Below are 14,778 nucleotides of genomic sequence, written 5' to 3' on the forward strand. Positions count from 1 at the left end.
CAAGTGCAATATGTGAAAAATTTATGTATAATTCTTGATCTGTCCAGTAAGTTGCACCTACCATTTTACCATCAATAAACTTACTGGTTTTATGCGCTTAGGCACTTGCTTTTAGACTATCTGTCATGCAGAATTATGCAAGCAGGGCATGTTTTTGACACTCAAAAACCTAATTTGATGGATATAAAACTAAAAATGCATCATTTTCATTGTTACATGGAACTAAATGGTAACACTGGTTGTACTTAATAGTTCATATTTACAAAATGAAATGCAAACCTTATAAGGTTGAATGTTTAGCATGTTTGGGCTGAAACCAGGGAAGAGGTGTTTCTTAATATTGGCAGAGCTGTGGTTACCTAGAAAGTCTATATACTTTTCCTCAGCATACTTGGCAAAGTTTCTTTCAAAACACTGGGTGGAACAAATGTGATTAGGAATTGGTGTAACAGAACTCCTGGTTGCTTTTGATTTGGGGTATGAACCAGAACAAATACAAGAAATATTGCTTCTTCTTCCTGGTAAGAAAAAAAGAAGAAAATCCCTCTAGTAGGAAGTTTCATACTGGAAATGTTTCTGTGCTGTAAAATAAAAATGTATCGCTTTATTAGCGTCCCCACTATGTGAACATGAGTGCTCAGACTTGGCATTGATGGCTGGGAAGCCTTGGCTGCATTTGTAATGTACCGTCTTCTGCTACCTTTAACTGTAAGAAGCCAAGCAAACAGCACGTGCTTTTCTTCTGGACTCCTTACTTACATGCTCTTGAAAAGATAAACATAGGAGTAGCTATACAGGTCTTGACCAAAGGTTTTTCTAACACAATAGCTTCTTTTGTAGTCTAAAGCAGATGCCTGAGGAAGGATAAGAACAATGCAAGCACATTTGGTTCTTTTCCTTCTGTGTTCTCCTAGCTTCTAAGTGTCGTCTATTCCAGGCTTTCCTGAACATCATATGGTTTGTCTATTTAGTAATCCCCAATGCTTCTTTTTCCAGTACTTGTCCAGTTTCCTTTGAACTCTATACGCTTCCTGAATAACAACAGCCTTTATCAATTGATGCTTGTTGGATAAAGAATTGCCACTTCTTGTTTATGTTGAACCTGTTTTTACTAGCTTAATTTAATGTTCCCTGTGCAGTAAATCTTTGCTGGTCATGCTTGTGCCAGTCATGATTCTGCAGATATGTAACATATTCACCTTTAAATTTGCTCTTTTCTAGACTGAAATGTGTTAGCTAACACATTCCTTGGCTGCCTAAAGGCACAGAATAGCTTCTGTATTTATTAACCTTTGAAACTTCTCTGGGTCTCCTGTTATTTTCTGGGAAGGGAACGAAAACTGCATGCAGCATTAGCCATGCCATTAAGTACTGGCCTGTTTGTTTACTTTCTTGTTCTTCCTTTCCCAGTAATTCCTAATACTTGACATGTTATTTTAATTTGAACTGAGCACTGAGCTGTTTTCATAGCATTATCTATCGTAAGCACAGGATCTCACTCTTGAGTGGTAATGATAAGCTCAGAGGCTGTTGTTTCACAGGTAAAACTGCAGTTGTTTATCTCCATGTATATAACTTTATAATTTATCTGCGCTGAATTGCATCTGCCATTTTATTTTTCCTAATCAGTCTTACATGTCTTTCTGCAGTTCTTCTCAGGCTGCCGGTTGTCTTACTACACTCACTAACTTTATCATTGGCAAGTTTTGTTGCTCTGTCCCTTTTTTTGAGGTTAATCATGAATTGGTTGAGCAGCACATGACACAGCAAAGACTGCATAGTGCCACTGGTGATCTATGGCAGGAACTGACTGTTTAGTCCCATTCTTTTTCCGTGATTGTGAATAAAATGCAGTCCTGCCTGCCACTTACAGTTTCTCATTCTTATACCGAGTGTTGCATATAGCATAGCTGTGAGAGCTTAAGCACGTCATGAATCCAATCCTGCAGAGAGCATGGCATTCTAGGTAACTTCCAGGTTCCCTGACACTTGTAATTGTTTGATTACATTTTAGAAAGATAAACCTATGTAAGAAAAACTTTACAGGAGATTGTAGAGTACTAGAACAAAAAGACAAACCATACAATCCTGAAGTCTCCATCTTAACATTAGGGAGGTTTTGTTCTGTAGGCAATTATGTTAAAAAAAAAAAAAAAAAAGTTGGATTATGATCAGGCCAAGGCACTTGACCTGATAGATCTGTGTCCGTGACAAGTGCACGTATATTTGTTGGCTAATATTCTTTCCCACCTGCTGGTCTTCAGCTGAGCAAATCCTGGTTCAATCCTAGACTTGCTTTTTGAGTCAATCAGATAGTTCCCTCCGAGATGAACTTGAATGCTGTTGTGGACACGCTTTACTCTGGCAGGCTCCACCTGGTTGGGTCCTTCCATTCTTCCCCAACACTTTTAACCTTCAAACATATCTACCTTTGCATGCTTATAGTTTCATGCTATAGAAACCCCGTAGCCCTCATTATTTGACTACACTTTGAATTCAAATAAAAAGCACAAAAACTGTCAACAACCTAAGAATCAGCAGTGACCCGTGACAAAATGCTATGTAGTGTGGCTGTAGACAACTTACTTTTAAAGAGAGCTAACACTGAGCAGGGTGGCTTTACGTTACTATGCATGACCTGAGCTAGGGACTTAGGCATGCCTTTAGTAGTGGAGATTCAAATCTTTGAACCACAAATATTACTTTTAATTAAAGTTTAGAAAACAGAATTCCAAAGAATGAAAAGTGTGCCAAAGTAATTTCAACCTTTAAAAGAGCAAGGGTGATAACAGAATTGAAGACCGGTCACCTAGCAGCAGCGCTGGCAAACAGTGAACCAGGTGAACTTGAGATTTTATCAGCATAGAATGAAAAGAAAAAAAAAGTGCTGAATTCCATTTGAACATTGTTTGGTGCTAGTGGTTTAATTTTTTTTTTTAATATTTATGGGTTTACATGTGAGATGTTGATATAGTATACTTCAATTTATGCAGGACAATTTTCACTTAAAACACACCATTGGTATTGTTCAGTAAAACCACAAATGTACTGTGGTGTTACCTGTTTTGCTGTCTTGTTACCTTGGGAGTGGGATTTCATAAAAAAAACCCAAAAAACAAAAAACAAACCCACCCAAACAAAATCCTTTAAAAATGTAAAAAATGAAATCTCAGTTCTTGAAAAATGGTAAATTGAGAAAGATTTTTTTTTTTAAGCATCAGCTATATAAACAGCTACTTAACTGTGAGGATTTTGTGCAGTTGTAGGAAGACTTCCTGTCAGATACAGAAAATAAGTTTATGAAGTAGAAATAGTGAAGTAAAGCCATAGTACTGTCTGGTTGCTGCTTCCAGGCCCATTGTTTATACTTCAAGAAAGTTGTAGGGACAAAAGGATAATTTAAATGAAAGCCATATAACTGTTTGGGACCGGAGAACAAGCCTGATGAGGTTGGAAAGAGCTCAGGAGCATGAAGGTTCTCAAAGAGAAGTTGAGAAGAGACATAATGACCGTGGCTACGCCCCTGAACATAGCAGGAGGTCTTGTGGCTACATCTTTTTAACCTGACAGAATAAACATACGAGATCCAGTAGCTAGTATTAGACAAATCATACCTTAAAAAATAAGGTGCAACTTCCCGGGAGTGAAGGTAAGTAAACTTTGACACGGCATACTAGGGAAATGGCAAACTGGCTACTGCTTGATGTTGTTAAAATGGAATTAAGAATACTTCTAAAAGGCGTGGTTTAATCCAGTTTCTGGGGACAAGCGTACGGTACCTCTCTGCAGGGTGTTGGGTGTGCTGGCTGTAGCAGTTCCTTCTGACTGCAGAGCCCATGAAGGGCAGTGTAAAACAGCTCTATAAAAGTAACGTGAAGAAAATTAGGAATATTTAGGATGAATATCAGTGATGTTTCTGTCAGTAAGATAAATGGAAGCCTGGTTTCCGAGACATTTAAACATTACCTGATAAAAAAAAAAAAACAAACAACACAACTATTAATTATCTGAACTGGCAATCTGGAATATATTGAGTCTGAGCACTTTTATTATCACTTTATAAATATTCCTATTTTCTCACCTCCGATTCTTACATGTAAAGAGAGACCAGCTCATGAAAATGGATCTCTGAAAGAGCTCAAAGGTGTCATTATGTGGGCAAGGGGGAGTTTAATGCTCGAGTGCAACTTTCGGTGAAGGAGATGGAAAATGCGGGAGCGGAGGACGCGGTGCTTGGCTGTGCTGTCCTTCCCCAATGGAGAAGCCGGGAGGACCCGGGGAAGGAGGCCACAGGAGGGTGACCAGGCTGAGGGACATCCCAGCTTTATTTTATTTGATTATTTTGTCTGTTCACCAGATCTATGTTTGAAGATAGTGGCAGGTCTTCCTATTTAATGGACAGGAACTGCAGGAAAGAGAGACGAAGGTTAATAGGTGGTCAGATTGCCCTACCCCCACCCACCGGTTTGGTCCCTTTAATAAGAGTTTTTTGAATCAGGTGGGGTCATTTATTAACCACTCTCAGCAATGCTGAAGCTGTGTGGGAGTACTGCACAGGCCGGGGGCTCCCTGAGGGCCATCAGCGCAGGACCTGGCAGCCCTGGCCTGTCCCACCACCCCAGCCAGGGAGCCGTGGTCAGGCCCAGTGAGGGGAACCAGGGTCAGATGCAGGACTGGCCTGGCCATGCTAAAACATTTTGGGCTGTTTCAGTGGTTTTTTTTGGCTTTGAAGCCGGCAGTGGTAAAACAACGAGGCCGCTGATCCCCTCTGCCATCACTGCCCATTGGTGCAGCTTGTGAGGATGCTACTTGAAGGAGCTGAGTTGTCAGCTGTATTGCTCCATCTCATCCCATCAGCTATATCGCTCCATCCTGCTTCCCCAGGCTCCCAGAAAAGCTCCTCATGATGTTTCTTCTTGCCTTCACCCTCTGGTTTTGTTCCCAAGCCAGGGGCAGGTGATTGTGAAGAGGACGAATTACAGTTCTGGGAGGGGACAGCCAATCAAGGACAGAAAACTAGTCATATTCCTGTGACCAGCGAAGTTGTGGAGAGCTCAAAGAGTATGGTGAGCATCAAGTGATTATTTAAGTGATTATTTACTCTTTGTGATTTACAGCTGTGAAAAACCCAGGATGTTACAATAATATGCACCTTACACGTAAAGGTCAAGACTTTATGAGATATAAATGTTGCAGAACAATTTAAGGAAAAATATGAATTGCTTGGAAATACAGTGCTCTGGCATACATAAGATTTAATGAGGGATTTAAAGGAGAATCATACACTGTTTGTACACATTTTGAAGTAACGATGCAAACAAAAATACCTGGACAAACATTTCCTAGAACATATAAAAAGAAGCCTTGCTACTCTCTTAGGGAGAATTCAGGATACAGTCTGAATTGTGTAGGATACTGTATATATAGGGATATAGGCTGAAGTAAAACTCGAGCTCTTCTCAGATCAAGCACTTTTCTAATACAAACCCAAATATTTCGTTTAGCTTCACCATTCAGGTGAAACCAATCTCAGGCATAGGAACAACTGGGCAAGGTACACGCACAGCTATTTGTTCCTACATGCTGTGACGCTTGCACTCACGTTGAAGGCAGAAAAATACCTATGGCACATACACAGGCCGATAATCTGGCCTATATTTTTAGCATGGTATCTCAGGCTGTGCGTTTCAGTGTTAAGAACAATACCAGTAATAAAGCTGCCAGTCTTTGTCAATCAGTGGCTGGCTGGCTGCTCTGGTTAGATGACTTCGCAACAGCCATTCCATTTTTAGACGTTGGGCCAAATTCAGTATTGACTTGCACCCTGTGAAGTTTCATTGAAGTCAGTGAAATAGAAATACAGAACATGAACCAACAGTGGATGTGAGCATTGTTCATTTTAGCTGTGACTGAATGGATGACATAAAGACATGATTTTGTTTGGGCATATACTTTAACTTTCCCATGGGAGGGCACTCTAGTTAAAATAGGTTGTTTTGCTTCAAAATATTGAAAACCAGCAAAAATAAAAATTAAAAAAATGAAAATAAATAAATGAGAATAAATAAATAAATGAAAATAGAATTTACTAAAGCTCCAAGCATTTTTGTTCAGTATAGTGTTACCATATTTTGTCATTCTATGGCTTGTGCTCCCATCTCTTGCCTGTGAGCTGGGTTGTCTGCCAACTACATCTGTCACAATTCACCATTTTCCCCTCTCCCCTCCCCTCAATTTTAATTCTCTCATTATAGGGGGTCAGGATTCAATGTTTCCCAATTTTTCACCAGTCATTTCTACACTATTTCGGGCACTATTCAATAAAGAGTTTTCTTGGTGATTCATTTTTCTCCTGGAAATAGTTTTGATAGAATTATTTTGACTGTTCCTAATATGTGCACAGCGATCAGAGAGACTGGAGTCTCACAACGTTCTGCATGGCAAAATCTGGTCTGTGTCCTGGTGAATAAACTTCTTTATTTATGCATCCTTAAAATACTTTTAGAGTGTTATAGTGTGCAGTGTAGGTATTCAATGCATTGGCATATGTTTACCAATCTTGTGTGTAGAGATATGGCATAAATATCAGGGCTATCCTTCGTTCTTCTAAAATACAACTTTTACTTGCTTTCTATTATCACTGTCCTGTGCTGTGTCAAATACTAGGTATCTGCATCACATCTGGCATCTCTTTAGAGGTTTAGGTTGGGCAAAAAAATCTCTAGGAAAAAATCTCAGGCAGAAAAAAAACAACCCAGAGCTTTGCCCTGTTTTCAACATATACTTCTTTTTCTATTGCAGCTTCTGTGATAATCAGTTGACACAACCCGATTTCTCTTATAGGGCTTTGCATCCACAAAGGTGACTATTTTGTCTTTGCAGCAATTAAAGTTTGTTGTTTAAGAATTTTATGAGGAGGGTACCCTTATCCTTCATGCTTTTCATGCTTCTGTAATTATTTTTTTTAAGAACTTCCAATATTTGTAAAACAAAGCAGGAGGATAAATACAGATATTACTTAAAACCGTTGCATATTCCACTAGATGGCAGGCAAACATTTGCAACCACTGCTGCAACTTTGTAAAATACCCCTCTTAGTTTTGCATGGATTCTAATAAATAGTATTTTAGGATCAATTTCCAGTTTAATGAAGGATTGGTGCAATTTAACCTTTTGATTTATTTTTTAAAACATTTTAAAACCAGAAGGAAGAATAAAAAAAAGCGTGCTATTGATTGCATGACTTCGGCTCACTAAAGAGAGAACTGAGGTTTAAGCACTTAATATTTTCTGTTTTATGCATTTAACTTTTACTCAAAATGGAATATATCAGTAGTAAAATAGCCACAACAGAGAGTGTTTTCAGCATAGCAAATCTGTAGTGGCATCTTTTTGCTTTCATTCAGAGTAATAAAATGTACACAAACTGTATTAGAAACTGCACCAAAGGATGTTCTGCAACCCTCTGTAGTTCATTGCCCCTTTAGCTTTTCCCTTTTGGTTTTTATGTACTTTCTGTCAGTCAGTCTGCAATCTACAATGTTTAAGACAAGAAGGCACAATTGAGCTAAGGATGGCACATCGATTAACTCTAGTGTAGGAAGGTATGTTTCTCTGGTGAGGATATACCAATGGATGCACCGATACCACAGTAGCATCACAGTTTAAAATAAATACCAAATAAATAGTCACATTCATTAGGTGTGGTAGATCCGGTAAGAATTAAGACAACTCCTACCATTTCCAGTAGTGAAAAGAGAACGTAGAGGCAGGATGAAGTCTCTCACCTGCCCTCTGGCCAGGACCTCATTTCTGCCTACCAAATCTGTTTCTGGATCTGTTGCTTGTCTGTGGTCTCCAAAATGAGAGGGGAATGGAGGAAGGATGGAGATTTCCTAAAGTAGGATAGTCAAGGGGGTGGGAAAGAAGTGCCATGTTAATCTTCAACCTCTTGGTGTAGATGATAATCTCTCAGGGACAAGCTGTAGCTCCCAGCATAATCAGATTACGTTATCAAGGGTTAATTAGTGAAAAGAGAGCTGTCCCCATGCCCGTCCCTGTCCTCCCCACAGTTGACCCACTAAGCCCTTCCCCAAATATTTCAAATATTTAATAATATTGTAATTTTATACTATAGGGTGGTGGCATTTTAGTGAAAAGCCCAGACGATTTCAACTCTCCTTAAACCTCTGTTTTTCTCTGCAGTCAGTGGAGAGAGGCAAGCTCTCGGAGGAGAGGGGCAAATCGGAGCACTAAAGTTGTTCTTCATCTCTGAATTGCTCTCTAAACGAAACTCTCTATTGACTGAAGAGGTAACCCAAGGAGACTAGTATCCTGAGGCTAAGATTAGTCTTTGCAAATATTCCCATTAGATCATCTACTCTGACTTCCTGTATTTCACAAGCCTTTGAATTTCACCCAACAGCCTCTCTATTGAGTTCAATAACTTGTGTTTAGATAAAGCGTATCCAAAAAGACATTTATTCTTGAGCCGAAGACATTAATAGAGATAGTGTATCCACTGCTTCCTTTGTTGGTTTGTTCCATAGTTAATCATCTCCACTATTAAACTTTGTGTGCCTTATTTCTTGTTTTAATTTATCTGGCTTGAGCTCGGTACACAGCTGCTTGTTATGCTTTTTCCTTCTTAACTAAAGAACCCTTTAGTCTGTGGGATTTTCTCCTGAGGGAGCTATTATAATCAAGTCACCACTCCGTCTTTTTGATAAGCTGAAAGGGTTTTCCTTTCTATAAAGCATTTTCCTTCTTCTCTCCTGTGCTCATTCTGGTCTTCTCTGCAGCCCGTGGGTTTTTCGCCTTCCCTTCCATCTGACAGCAATCTCACCTGTGCTGCCCGTGGAGATAACATCGTTCTGCCCTATCCACTGTTTTGCTCCAGTATCACACTCACGGTTCCCTTTGCATTGTGCTTTCTCAGCGATCCCTTAAGTCCTTTCTGGAGGTACTGTTTTGCAAAACGTGGTCCTCTGCTTTTTAGGTATGGCCCGACTTGTGCCCAGTCGTTTAGCTTTTCATGTGGCTGCATTAAAACGGATTACAGTTGAATTGGTCCACCTTACTGAACAGTTCAAAATCCCTCTTTCTGTCTGTCTTGTCTTTACGTTTACCACTCTGCCAGCTGTTGCGTTATCTACCAACCACATCAGCAACAATTTTTTCATTCAGTTTCAGGTTATCAATGGCAAAGTATTATCTCAGCTACCGAACCTTGCCGCACCCTGCGAAAACCAGGGGGTGTGCTCTTGCAATATAGAATATGGCCATAGCGTGTGCATACATAGATGTGTATGTCCTGTTCTTGTTTAAATCGAGTCTCAACAATGTCTTTGCTTTTGGACACTGAATTTTGGAAGATTTAGCCATTTCTGAATCCTGTGAAAGGAGTTTTTACTGAGATAGTTTAGGCCATTAAAAAAATAAAAATCCCGCTGTCAGGCTTTCTAAAGTCAAAACTCCCTACAAAAGTCCAAAAGTGTGCAGTTACAGATAGAGTGGTGACTTGGTTATAAACCAAATTAATAATCCCATCAAAGAATGAAGTAAGTTTTATTTAACAAGACCTATATTCTACAAAACCATGTTGACCATTGTTAATTATATTCATTCCTTTAATTTTGTATTAATTGAATCCCACATCAGCTTATTAGCTTTTCCATTAATTTTTCCTGGGTTTTTTGTGATGCTTACTGGCCTTAAGTTACCTGAGTCATCACAGTTGCCCCTTCAAAAGAATGGTACAATATTAGTGCTAATTCAAGGTTTATTTTATTTCTCCAGATTTTTAAATATATAGCACTAGATTAAAGATCTTTTGCTCAAGTTTTCCTTCATCCCACTATTATCCTTAACGGTATGTAATTAGCTCCTTTGCAGTTCCACGTATGTGCATATTAAGATATGATGTAATATTTTAATATTTTTCTTTTCTATAATTTTGTATGTCTTACTCTTTTGTCTGCTGTTTATAAATACAGGAAGTAATCAGGGCGCTTCCCTGACCGCAGGCCAACAGTCAGTATCCAAGATGGAAATTCATTTGTTTTTTACTGATTAAAATGAACATTAAGATGTTCCTAATTCTTGTGGGTATCTTTTGTGCTGCAAACTTACAACTATTGAAAATTAATCCTGTTGTTAGTGCTGACTGCGTAGGGGTCACCAGATGGCACTGTTGCAAGTGTCTTGTTGATTCTTTTGTCTAGGGGAAATTATATAAAAACAGGCCTTGAAAGATGTAGTTAGTTGTTACTTGTTTATTTTTCCCTTACAGTAGCATAGTCCAAAACTATCGCAAGCTAAATATTTTCTCACAGGCATTGTAGTCCAAAGGTTTTGCCTATAAATAAGCTAAACATACTCTTGGACTACAAACCTCGCAAGAACCAGGCGGCCTAAGTGGTGGCCAGGACTATGACGTTCTTCAATTGTCCAAAATGTTTTTGGAAAGTAGGAGTCATTCTTTGGAGGGTGAGAAGTTTAAGCAGCTCCCACACAGCCTAGAAACATTTAAAGCATCCTGAATTATAAAAATATGAGGGAAAACATTCTGTCATTTGCTGTTCTGAGTCAGGCAGAAAGGTAGGGACATTATCTGAATCAAGAAGAAAAAGGGGGAGTGATAAAGTTATTTTAATGTAATGCTGCTTCTGATGGAGTTCTGAAAAAGTTCACAAGCCAATTTCTAATCTGACACACAGAGAAGAGTAGTGAGATAGAGGACTGACAAAGACAGTGACAGCAAAGGTATGTGGTTGTGTAATGAAACTCATACAGCTCATGCACTGATTTACTTGTCAAACTGCTCATTGTTGTAAATTAATATAAATCATAAAATTTGCAGGAACATATGGAATACCATTGCAACTATACATGCTACTTTGGTGAGGTTCACATTGTATATTTCCTATAAAATTATTTTCATGTGTTAGTAAAGCTGTGAATCTAGCTCCGCTTCTTTAGGTCCTATATACTTAAGCTTTATTTATTTATCTATTTGCTACTCAGTACAAGAATTATGCCTGGTTATGCACATGTGAAATATACAGGCTTAATCTTTATGTTGCAACCTACATATTAGAAGTGGGAAGCTTAGTATTTGACACTTATTTAGCACCTGGTTAAACACCATTAAACAACTTGACACTGAATGTGCGCTAATATTTTCTCAATTAAAATGCCTATTGGCATGCAATAGAATAAGGATAATCAGTTTCATGGGGAATGTCCCCATAAAACACCTGTCCAGGTGTAACCTGTCCCAGTGAAGCAAAAAGAAATTATATCCATATTTATCAAAATGCATAACCTTTGCGTTTTATATGATGTTTTCCTATAATGGTTTGAATTAGACTCACACCATGTCCAGCATAATTCCCTGAGGAAGTATTAGGTACATTGGCACTCGGCAAATCCTTGTTCATACAAAACGAAGGACAGGAACATTAGTATATACATTTAACATAAGCTTTGGGTTTTAAAGTCGTGTCCAGAATAATTGCCCTGTAAGCAGCATCGAGTACCGTCTCCCTCACCAGAAGATGGAGGCCTGACCAATGCTGCCCGACTTGCACAAGTGTTACCTAGAGTGCAAATGGTTAAGATGGAACGTTAAACAAATATTGTAATTGCTTCTGTAAGCTTGTTCGTAGCCACTTCAAATCCAAGTTCACTGGCCTGCTATGCTCTCAGTGTGACTTCCCATTTTTAAGTAGCCAGCCGTGATACACCACTGATTTTGCAGCATCTCCTCTTGTAGATGGTAATCTTTATGCAAAGAGGTAAGAACACAGTGTCGAAATTTCGATGAAAAAGAGAAAAGAAATCCCTCATTATTCAAGCCAGTAGCAAACATAGGGGGAATAACTCCTTTTGGGACCACAGCAACTACCAAGGCATTCAGGAGCATCTCAGGAGCCAGCATCTCCCACAGCCCTGTGCTGCGAGTCGTAGGAGTCACCCCCTCTCTTAGTAGGCCCTGGCTAGAGTTTTCTAGCTCTCCTGGACGTATCTCAAATTGCCGGTTTAAACGTATTGATGAATAAGGGCCTTCATATAAAGCTACAAAGGTGTTTCAGATACTATGGAGATAAAAGCCACATGTAAGTATTTCAGCAGATTCCTCATGTTCTTTGCCTGTAGCTGCATTTTTCCCTGTGTCCCTTGCCAGAGATAATCCCAGTCATTTTACTCTGTGTTCTTTAGTGGTCGTTTACATGCCATCCTCCCTGTGCTTTTTACTCATTTATGTGCTTACTGTTGCTGGGTTGAGGATAATATTTTCTCGGGCCACAGCTGAAAATGCTAATCCATATAGTACTTCTGTCACCTCCAAGGTGGATTATTGTAATTCCTTTCTGGTGTCTACCTGATTGTAAAACTTCACAAGTTCTGTTTTACATAAAATGCTGCAGCTGACATGCTTATTCATCTTAAACCAAATTAGCATATCACTCTGGTCTTTTGATCCGTGCTATGGCTGCCAGTTAGAGTAGTGCTTCCTTCCTACACGACCTGGCGTGCATTGATGCATGATGATGGATTCCGACCACAAGTATTAGCACAAGCATATAGTTTCGACAGTAAAATATTGCCTTGCTCCTTTTGCACACTTTAAATTGCCTCTTTCTTTGCTTTATATTGATGTGCTAGCACTTCTAATAGCCACGTTTAAGAATAATTAATACATTCCTAGATATTAGGAATGGGAACAGACTCCTCAGACGTTCTAGTTGAAGTAATGTGGCCTCTACCTGCAGAAAGTCATGCTGTGGAGTGCTCTTCTAAATGTCGCTTTTACAAGACAAACAGGACTGTGCTGTTTTGCTAGTAGTTTGAAGTACTTTTGTGAATTAGCACATAGGAAATATGGGACTATTTAAGCCCATGTCTGCATGACTTTGTATGGAACAGCATGGTAAGGAAAGAAATTCACAAACAGCTTTTCCCAAACTCTATCCAGGGTTCGGAAGTCCTTAGCGATGTAGGGAACGAAGCCCAAATGTCATTTTCCCTGAAACGGAAATATTTCCATGGTGAGTAGAACCACTGAAGCACAACACTATTTCTATTTTATATGTACAGGAAAACAAGTATGAATTTTGCTGTTGAGAATATAATTAACAAACTACTATTATTTGAAGTGAACCTATTTAAGAAAATTTGATGATAAGGGATGAATGGCTCAAAGAGTGTTAGTGGATTCTTTCATACCTGTATAGCTCATGAAAACGTTCACCTTGCTCCTGCTTTGGATTACAATCCTCTCTTGAATATATTTATTTTTCCCTTACGAGTTACAGAAGAGTTCCCATGCACTTGAATAGTGTGTGATGGAGACCCATTTCCCTCATGCCAGAACCTGACTTTGCAGATATTTAGCTTGGAGATTCACCATGTCTAACTTCACATTTGCCATAATGAGGTCTGCTACTGAGCTGGTTGCCTTAGGCATATCTGTTTGTTGGTGGAGAGATGTATTTTTGGGGCAGTTTGACTTGTTTTAGGCTACTGTTATGGATAAATCAAATTATATTAATCTGCTAATTATCTAGATTAAATTAGACACAGTCTTTTAATATCGATCAGATGAATTCCATTCTCAGAGGCACAACTACCATTATTCACATGGTATTTTTGCTGAGTGCAGTGGGACTGGTCATATGTATAAATGTTCGTAGGCTGAGGACCTTATGCTACAAATGTCTGAAAGTTATCTGATTTGGAAAGTGTCAGTAAATCACACAGTAACGAAAAGACACCAGAGGAAATTCTCAGCTGTTATTATAATCTGATGGCTATTCAATGCTTTCACCCTACTTACTAGTGAATTACACCTATATTAGGCAAGCAAAAGAATAAAGCCCCAAAGCACAGTACATATATATATATATATGCTTATACACAATAAAAATACATTACCTGTGTATGTAGTACTATGCATTTTTTATTCTGGTCTATAGATTGAAAAAAACCTGCAACACAGAGGGATGTAGTAACTTGGTATACAACGTGGGTCACATTCTCCTTGTCTTTCATGAATATGCGCATGAATAATGAGACCCAGTTTTTGGCCTTCCCTATTAGCAAAACTAAAATTAAAGAGAAGAGCTTGAATTCCTTCCACTGTAATGCTGTTCATCTCAGCAGGCTTTAGAAACTTGCATGATACTAAAGCCAGCATTTTTATACTTATTTTAGGTAGAATTATTTGAAAAATTAAACTGAAATATAGCTTGGAAAATAGTAAAATAGACCTGTTACTTAGTAAAGCGGTTACATTATTTTGGTTAGATTGCCCATGCTTCATAAATAGTGAACATTTAATAGTTACTCTTTGCAAAGAAAATTAAACAATTATGTCTTCTAAGCAAGTATATTTCATGTTACTCAGCTATTAAGTGCTATTTAGTGATGAAAACAGAGGAAGATAAAAAAAAAAAGAATTATACATTTAGTAAATCATAGGTTGAAACTCCTGAAATGTCTAACACAAACAGGTATCTCCAGTAGGTTATTGTGTGCTTTTTCTTAAATAAGCACAAACACATATATATGCTTAAAAATACAGCAGATAATTAGATGTCTTTGCATAAAGACTGCAGTACACTGAAACATCTAATATTTAGCCTGTTTGCCATAAATATTAAATCTTGATTTATTCGTAGATCTGCAATGAAATACAAGCATGTATGCACACATATGTACCACCAATTACAAAAACTGATATACACAGCGGAATATTCTGATGGGTTGGTCCTC

The sequence above is a fragment of the Vanellus vanellus genome (assembly GCF_965231255.1).
Source record: "Vanellus vanellus genome assembly, chromosome: 1".
Lineage (NCBI taxonomy): Eukaryota > Metazoa > Chordata > Aves > Charadriiformes > Charadriidae > Vanellus > Vanellus vanellus.